Source organism: Myxocyprinus asiaticus, chromosome 3, assembly GCF_019703515.2.
Source record: "Myxocyprinus asiaticus isolate MX2 ecotype Aquarium Trade chromosome 3, UBuf_Myxa_2, whole genome shotgun sequence".
Classification (NCBI taxonomy): domain Eukaryota; kingdom Metazoa; phylum Chordata; class Actinopteri; order Cypriniformes; family Catostomidae; genus Myxocyprinus; species Myxocyprinus asiaticus.
Window position 1 is genome coordinate 53,616,114 of NC_059346.1, and position 10,062 is coordinate 53,626,175.

At 34.9% G+C, this 10,062-nt stretch overlaps 1 long non-coding RNA gene across 1 annotated transcript; it reads right to left on the reverse strand.

Annotated features, from left to right (window-relative positions):
* Positions 1 to 2,869: 2,869 nt before the first annotated feature.
* Positions 2,870 to 9,851, reverse strand: LOC127430836 (uncharacterized). Its single transcript, XR_007895499.1, has 4 exons — positions 9,798 to 9,851; positions 6,293 to 6,413; positions 6,089 to 6,200; positions 2,870 to 3,051 (listed from the first exon to the last, which is right to left on the reverse strand). It is a non-coding gene; the product is annotated as an uncharacterized LOC127430836 (long non-coding RNA).
* Between the last annotated feature and the right edge of the window lie 211 nt (positions 9,852 to 10,062).

Genomic DNA, 10,062 nt, shown 5'->3' on the forward strand with positions numbered 1-10,062 from the left:
TTAGACGGATGGACGGACAGACGATAATGGAAGAAAGAAAAGGATGTGGGACAACACATGGGTGAGTAAATGATGACATATTTAAATTTTTGAACTAACATTTTAATTAGTTCAAAACCTTTACACTTGTTTGTCCAATAATTTTCCTTCAGCATGCATTGGACTCTTCTGGACCTGCAAACAATAAATCCCTCAGCCTTGACCTGCAGCTATCAGAGCTGTAGCAGACAGCTTTACGCTCGGCCGTTCCATTACTTTGCTCTCGGCAGTCTCTCTGCTCTGTTTCTGTGGCATATTAAGCAGATTAATAGAACTGCACTCTGGGGAGGGGAAACGTCAAGTCAATCTAACTTGCCGACACAAAGGCGAGAAAGCAGACACGCCACGACTCATCCTTCAGAGCTGATAAAACAAAGACAAATGTCACAGGAGATAGAAAATTCCAACTATGTGAATGTTGACTTTCAGCTCTATTTTGTAAATAGAGGGAGAATCAGAATAATATGCTAACTGTGCAAGTAAAATATAAGAGGATATTAGTGGGGCCTTCTAAGGCAAGCATCACTACGTTACTTTTACATACCCCTAATGCGAAGTATTAAACTTTGGTGCGTAACTTGTCCTGAACCATTTGAGCTATAGATTTTAATAATGCCTCAAATCATGTGGGTTATTGAGGAGAGCTGTGATAATTTTTTAAGCAGTTGAACTTGCAATTTATGCCTGGAGAACGATAAATGGAGTGATTGTGTTACATCTAGGGACCAGAATATTATAGAGGCTTGAACCAATATACAACCACCCAGAACACCCTAGCAACCACCTAGCAATGTTCTAGCATTACGCAACCACCAAGAACACCCTTGCAACTAGAGGTCAACCAATAGTGGATTTTGCCAGTACCGATAACTATGCTGGTGGAAAAGACTGATAACCGATTAACCAGCCAATAGTTTTAAAATCGATTCATAGAATGTTAGTCGGCACAGACATAGAAGCCAGAGTACAAAGTGAATAAAATCCCAGATTTTGTTTATTTTTCAACCAAAATTCCAACAAATAAAAAATAAAAAACATGGGACACAACATGGGACTTTAAGCACTAAACAAGCCTGAACCACACCAGGGACTCTTATTTTGAAATGATGGAGACTTGGCTCTGTTACAATGCTCTATATTTAATATTTACCAAATTAAGCTTTATATAGTCTTTATATTATTATTATTCACAATATATGAAGTTGGAGGCATGATGTGCTGACGAGGGACGTTTCCATATAGTCACATTTTTCTTTGCATGCCCTCATTTAAAAAAAACGTAATTATCAGAGGAACACGAGAGAATAAAAAAAAAATTATAGGCAACTATCGGCATAGACTTTTACCTATAACCGGTAAAACTTAAATAACGGTCTACCTCTACTTGCAACCACCCAGAACACCCCGGCAGCCATTTAGGACACCCTAGCAACAGCAGCACAATGCCCACCAAGAACACTCTTGCAATGCCCTTGCAACCACCCAGAAGCAATGCCCTATCAACCACCTAGAAACACCCAGCAACCACATAGCTACGCCACTGCAACCACACAGAACACCCTAGCAACAGCATATCAATGCCCTTGTAAAACCACCAAGAACACTCTTGCAGCACCCCTGCAACAACCAAAACCACCCCAGCAACCACCTAGCAATGCCCTAGCAACCACCGAGAACAAAATGCCCTACAATCACATAGCAACAGCCTTGCAATGACCAAGAACTCCCCAGCAACCACCTAGAAAACCTTAGCAACCTCATATAATATACTAGGTATTTTCTTCAAAATATGTAAAGATGTAGTGACTTACTGTGCTATTAAGTGGTACAATAATTGGAACCTACAGATTCTGGCTTCTCAGGGTCTACATGAGCTATTGTGATTACTAATATTGTAAATAGACCACAGAACCATCCGTTTAATGATTCAAAAGTTAAACTAATTTCCTAAACTGGCTTCTTTGTAGAACACATCAGCTAAAAGCTGTTTCCCTTTAAAGAGCTACAGATCACTCACCCAGTAAAAACAACAGAGTGCTTCATTACGTTCTTATACTTCTAATATCTCGCTCTCCCCTGCAGCTATGAGAAAAAATGAAAGTGAGGTGTGTCTGCAGTATTAGCAGCTTAATCGTCCTGTCCTGCTCCCTGCTGGCATACCAGCCAAACACATTTTAGTTTAATTTTGAACCATCCAGTTTCATAACCCCTCAGTCAGATTCAGTGAACTTAACATAAATGCTGCTCCAAAGTACAGGTCCAGCATCAGCATACTATAGCCAAGCCCTCATTTAGTTCTAAGTAAAAACTCAATACTGATCTCAAAGGTAGCCTTACTATTACTAATATACAGTATATGTAGTGCCACCTGCTGATCTAGCATGAGTACTGCTGATTGAACATAATTGATATAAATCTGGGATTAAAAAGTGGAAATAAGTATTAGGATTTTGAAACAAATAAATCAAACAGATCTTGTGATGTAAAATTAATAAGAAATATTTAAGATTCTGGACTGTTTCTAGGCCACTAATCAAATAAACTAATTTGGGACTATGTTACCTCTTTGTACAAAAGGTCAGATTTCCTTCAGTTGAAACATACATTTTTTGTTTTTGTTTTTGTTTTTACATATACAGCTTTCAGGAGTATTTTCTAATTAATATAAATAAATATAACTGATTGACTTGATTATTCATTCAATGTAAAACTAACATATTAAATGTTTATCTCCAGATGGCAAATGTTTAGAAAGACAAAGCACATGAACAAATTAACATGTTTATTCATCTTAACTGAAGTGTTACACATTTCAGTGATTTAACAGCATGCTTTGATGGAGTTGATGGAGACCCAGTACAGCACAGGTCTGGGCCAGAATGGATCTCCAGCCTCTCTTTATCTGATCAATGGGCCTCTCCAGTCTCTTTAGACTGTTAATTGATGAAGTAATCAGTTGCCATCATCATCAGTTTCCTGTGCATGTGGACAGCAGAGAGTGCAACAGGATGCCTGCGAAAGGGAAAAAACAGCAACACATTAAAAAAAAGTCCAACTGAACTACATTAACAAATGTACTATATGCATAATCCATATGATCAATTATCTTCATTAATAAATTATGTCAGTATGAAGCCCAGAAACCTGTTTCTCTGTGTAAGAGACAAAAGAGAACTTGACTGTACATTATATTTTCATATATTGTAGGGGCTTTCTAGTGTCCAATTTTAATCCAAATTTAAGCCACCCACCTGGTGCAGAAGGTTGAGGGATTTTACGACACACATAATCCAATAATGATATCCAAACAAAAGCCGTTAATGGTAAAATGAAGTGTTTATTTTCCACAAAATAATATAAAAAAAACAAGGTTCAAACTGCTCGAAAAACTTAACAAAATGTAATCGAATAGCTGTATGCCCTCCACCTTCACACACCTGTTCCTTATCTCCCTACTTCCTACTTATTATACACAGGGGTGATACCAAAATAAAAGTCATAAATCCATAAATTCATCAAAACCATACTAAATCTAATAATAATTCATCGATTCAACTCAACAGTTTCAACAATACAATTCAACAATTCATCCTCAACTAAACATTTTAACATTTACATTTAATTTAACCTTGTGTGACCCCGCATCCACATGCATGGACGTTGTATGTTGGCTTCGCTATACACAATGCATATTTGAAATTAATTTAAACCGACTGAATACTGTTTACAACACTCTTTACTGTCATTTAAGGGTTAAACTTCTGGCGCACAGAGTCATCTGACACAACAACATGACATTGATTTCCCTGAAGCGCTTCAAGCCATTGGCGCAGAGCCAACAAAAGCACCTCTAGTAAGAAACCTCTAACTTTTTTAATTGAAACCTGTTTGGGTGTAAAAAGTGGCATCTCTAGTTTAGTTTGATATGGCGCTTTAAAAAATGCATTCATTTTCCACGCATCAGTGCGCTGATAAACATGATGTCCACATATGTGGATTTTGGGACATTATTCCCTAAAAGGTTGGGGGGGGGGGGGGGGGTGGACATGAAAAACTTTCAATATTAACACATCTGTGGGTCATTTCGCTTCATTTTAATATACATTTTGTTATATTTATTTTGTTATCACTGTACAATATGGTTCTATTCATTAACATTAGTAAATGCATTCCTATATTCTCTGTGCATTTTCACATTGAAAATAAATGGGTTCATCCAAAAGCTGAAAAATGTTGATTTCAGAGGCTATATATGGATTTAGGATGAAAATAAGGTGCATTTCGAACTGTTCTGAGACAAGTGCAGACAGACAGCACACTGGAGGTTAAGTCATTCACTAAATAGGGAGCAAGGGAGCATCCTATAGCTTTCTATGCAGCTAAGTGCATTCACTCCTAAAATCCAACCAAAAGGTCAGTTTCAGGCTGCAGTTGATGTTTGGACCACTAAACATGTTTGGCAGACATGGGACAATGGTTATCAGTACATACAGGTAGATTCAGAATTAATCATGTATAATTTTATTTGAACATGGTTGGCAGTGATTGGATGATGCTGGCCATTAATTTGAATCAGAATTAATTATGCTAATTTCTAATGTAATGTCTGTAACGTCTTAAAAACATGAATAACCAACACTCCTGGAAACATAATAAACAATTTGATTTTTTATTTATTTTTTAAAATCTGACTTTCTATAGCTTGGTATTATTTAAAATTTCACAACTTAGTCCGCTGTCCACATATGTGGACATACATTTTTAGGAAAACTATTTTTTTTTCTTTTTGGCTTGTTTATTAGGCGCCTCTAGTTACAAATCAAAAAGGGAAATGGAAAATGCACACATCAGTCATTCACAGGTCTCAGGAGGTTAAACTTAAATAGCTCCATCATATATGGTTATATTTTGGTTAAATTATCAAAAGAAACTTAGAGATACAGAGCCATTTATGTGTATATGATCTTTGGAAAGGTATTAAAGGATTAGTTCACCCAAAAATGATAATTCTCTAATGATTTACTCACCTTTAAGCCATCCCAGATGTGTATGTCTTTCATTCTTCAGCAGAACTGAAATTAAGGTTTTATAAACACATTTCAGCACCTGGGATGGCTTAAAGCCGAGTAAATCATGAGAGAAATATCATTTTTGGGTGAACTAATCCTTTAAGCGTAGTGTCAGAATTATTAATTTTTTAAAAACAATAATCACCCCCTGACAATTGGCTTATTTATGCTTTCCATATAAAAATTGTTTATGATTTTTTTTTTTTATGAAATTAATTCTCAATCTCAACAATTATGAGATTGAAAGATTGAAGATGAGAGAAAAAAAAAAAAGCAAAAGTAGCAGTAAATAATGTGCAAGCTATCATTACACAATCAATGCTCTGTTAGAAAATTATATGATTGACTGCTCCCCTATGTGACAATATACAGCTGTTTTCTGTCTTCTTTCATAGATAATTTTTTTTTTTTTTTTTTTTTTTTTTTGCGTTTTTAGAGCAGAAATTACACACTCTACCTTCAGAATATTATGAAATATATTAAATGGAAGATAACACTAAACAACTGGAAAATTTAAGTCCATCAAGACAAACTTTGATGTTTAAAATAGTTAAAAGTACAGTAATTCTTTTTTGAAGCTTGAATTTAACATTTTACACAACAGTCAAAAAGACCTTCAGATTGATAGCCAGATTTGAAGTATGATACAGGAAAACTATAAATCCAATCTGTTAGAAAAGGCAGAGCACACAAAGTCAGAACAGGCTGTAGGTCTGTGCCAAGTTTGGTGGATGTAGCTTGAAAGCTCTAGGATTAGTTAGACATTTTGTTCTTGGTTTAGGGATTGTGGAAAAAGCCCTAACCCAACTTTGTGAACAACAGTATGTTGGCTTGCCAAAAATTCACGGGGACATTTTTTGCCAGCCAAATTTTAAATATCTGTGGCAGTTTTGCCCTGAGCCCTGGTTAATTTATACCAGCAATTCAGATCATTAGTCAAATATAACGTGAAAAGCTGTTGCGTGTGAAGGCTGTTGTACCTGTGGCTACAGAAACATTGACCGAATCTACACCAGGCAGCAGTTCTCTGTGTGGAGGATTGGTAAGCAGGATGTCACACAGCTGACACAGTTCAGGAGACAGACGATTACCCTCCCCACCCGATAACACACAGAGATTAGTAAAGAAAAACAACACAGAGTGTACAACATGTATGGGGTCAAACAAGTTTTAGAGACACATACCTATTAACAGCAATGTAGGTCTGGACATTTGGAAATTTGAACATGGCATAACAGGGGCTGCAGGATTTCCTCCATCTAACCTAACAGTGCCGACTACTCCCCAGCCTTGTTCCGCTTTCACCTATTTTGACATAAAAAGTTGGTTATAGCCATTAAACTTAAGGAAATCCTATTGATCGAAAATAAGGTGTGCTTTTTAACTCTCAAATTAGGACAGAAGAACAGAACTGGCATAAACTAAAGTACAGTTGTATTCTTGAACTGCCCTCTTCAGGCTACAAATGGAAAGACGGTTTAAAAAAAAAATGATGCTTGTTTAAAAGGGGTCAGTCATAACATTAAAGATGTTGCAAAATTTTCCAGGATCTTTTGAAATAAGGGTTCATTGTACTATGAAAACCTACGTTTCAGTATGGAAAACTTCCTCCCCAGTGGAAAAAAAAAAAAGGTTGGAAGCATAAGCGTTGTGACTCTGTTCCCATGTGAATGAGTAGTTTAAATATGAGTCATAAAAATACACAAGCAAAAAACTGCCCATTTAATTCAAATGATCAGTAAGAATTATTACGGTTTTTGAGCAAAATAACAAACTTCACAAACATTATTGTACTCTATGTAAAACAAAGGGGTCTTCCTCCATGGGCCATTTACTGCCCTGAAAAGCAGAATCCTCCATGTTTTTTTTTTTTTCTTTCTTTCTGGCAACATTTGTACACAAAAAAGTTGTCTGTTTAATTACATTAATTACAAGGATTGGTACCTGAGATGCAAATGGACATCTGCTCTTGCAATATCTAGAAAATAATTAAATAAAATGCCCTATCCTGCAATCCCAAATGACTGTGAATAGCCCATCCAGCCAATTGGTGCCAGTGCTGAGAAAAGTAGCATGTACCATTTGCAGTGTTGAGTAAGTTAATCAAAATAAGTAATCTACAACAAATTACTAAATATGTCTCTATAATTGCAATCAAATACTTTACTAATTACTGTATTGAAAAAGTAATCACATTGCTAATTATTTACTTGTTACTTTATAAAACACATTTTACGTGAAAGTTTGTTTTCCCGCTCAACTAACTCAAAATAATGTCTGTATTTCCTCCTTGTTCATTGTCTCACATAGGCCTGTCACGATTATTAAATAATAGTCTGATCATGGTTATTTGATCTAACAACGGTTACTTGAGAAAACCTTGATTTTTGTGCACTTTAAATTCCAATCACATTTTACTGTCCAAATAAGTGAATGAATGGCACATTTGAGTGTCTTCTGAACCGCTGTGATGTATGTGCCATCTGTGGAGGATCGTGCCAACAAAGTTGTAGATTTGGCTTGAACACTGGGGGGGGGGGGGTTGCAGCATGAAGCATTTACATGTTTCCATTGACCATGGTATAAATAACGGGGGGGTTGTACTTGCTTGTTTTGATTATTGGGGGTTGTTACCTTCCCCCACCCCCGGAATCTACGCCCCTGCGCGCCAAACTCCCACGAAAATATAAAAGTGGTCCGGTTATACTGTAATATAACGATTGCATAATGGCAAATATTATTTGTTGTTGTGGGTTCATACATGCAATGTTAATGACGAGATAAAAGAATGAATAAACAGAATCTCAACGGTCTTCATGTGAAATAAGGGCTCGGTTTAATCATAGAGCCTTAAAGTAACACGTGAAAGTGAAGAATTTTGGATAGAAATATTTTACTACTGCATACTACTGTATACTTATATAATATAATATAATATAATATAATCAGGGTTGTGAGGGTTACATTTGAAATATATTCCACTACAGATTACAGAATACATGCTGTAAAATGTAATTTGTAATGTATTTCATTAGATTACTCAAGGTCAGTAATGTATTCTAAATACTTTGGATTACTTCTTCAGCACTGGTAGATTTTTTCACTTGTTTTGACTATAAAAACTCTGCCAGTACAGTAAGACAAAATACACGTTAAAAATACATTCTCTGAAAAACCTAAATATCTTATGCAGTGTTGTTTCTAAAACAAGATAAATCAAATTGATCTTGTTTTAAGGATTTTTAGAAATTTTTACAGGAAAACAACACAAAAATTATTATCAAGAATATGATTTTTGCCCTAATATCAAAGGTCTTACTAGAAAAAAGAAATTATGATCTAACGTGAATTTTCTTGATCAAAAAATATGATCGTGTGGTAACATGTGCATGTAAAATGGCTAGAAATAGCATTTTATCTTAGCGTAAAGCTGACAATTTACACAAGGTTTATTTCTATTTCTTCTGCTCCAAACTTACTTCAAACGTATTTCTCTGTCTGCTCGTATGAATGTAACACATCATAAGAAAGTGTTTCACCGCTGTTCAAATGCACTTTGGATCGCATCATTTATATGTATAAATGTTTTCCATCTGAAAGGACTAAATATTAAATGAAACAAATGACAATAAAATGCAAAGTAATCTCTTCAGTAATCAAAATACTTTTTGAATGTAACTGTATTCTAATTACCAATGATTTAAATTGTAACTGTAGTGGAATACAGTTACTTATATTTTGTATTTTAAATACGTAATCCTGTTACATGTATTCCGTTACTCCCCAACACTGAATATAATATAATATAATATAATATAATATAATATAATATAATATAATATAATAGCTATTCAGGTTGGCTGAGTTCCAGCAACAGTGTAAATGCAAAATGGACCAAGACTAAAGCTGACCAAAAAGAGAGACAGATATTTTAAATGTTTTTTTTTTTTTTAATATTATTTTTAATGTAATTCATAAGCTTTTAAAGCCTTAAAGGAAATCATGTAAAAGTTAAATATGAATAAATGACTTCTTAAGGTTTATGAAGCACACATACACTAACACCTATGACAAAAGCATGACAATTTGAATGACAATTAATTGTCATAATCGTGAGAGCCCTAAAACAGAATTAATCGTCATAATCGCAATTATTTGTATGACAACAAATGTCATAATCATGACAGCCCTAGTGGCACGTAAGCCATACATTATATGCACCACTCCTTTCTGTTACTTTATTTGGGGGAACATGCCCTTCAGCCTGCACAGACACATGATGTATATCTGCACATAATTCATGTTTTTACACATACTCTACATGAATATTATTTTAGAAATGTGTGTAACCCAACTATTGTACTTAAAATTAACATTATTGAAAGTCAGTACTTGTAAACTGATTACAAGAATTTAAAATATAACACATTACTTCTTTTACTTAAAATGTAATTAGATCAAAGTAACTAATTACTTTATAATCAGATTACACCCAACACTGACCACTTGACCATGTGCTCGTAAATGTTTGCTTCAGCAGTGGTCTGGATGACAACGGCATTGAATTACCAATACTTAGTGTATAGTCAGGTGCGCAGCTACACATTTGTTGAGGGGAATGCAACATCAATGTTGTTAAATTAAAATGAAAAAAGAAATAAAATAATTTAACAATTCATTGAGGCCTACCAGACATCAGCTATTCTTAGCATGGTTGGAGACTTGGAAGACTCTTTTCCACACCTGCATATATATAAAAAATATATATATATATATTTGCACTGTACATAACAGATTTGTATTAGATTTGCACTACCCATGTGTATGTGTGTATGTATGTATGTGTGTGTCTGTACGTATGTGTATCATTATTTTTTATTTTTTATTATTATCTATGTCTTGCTGCTGTTTTTGTATTGTTTTTGTATTGTTGTGCACTGGAAGCTCCAGTCAC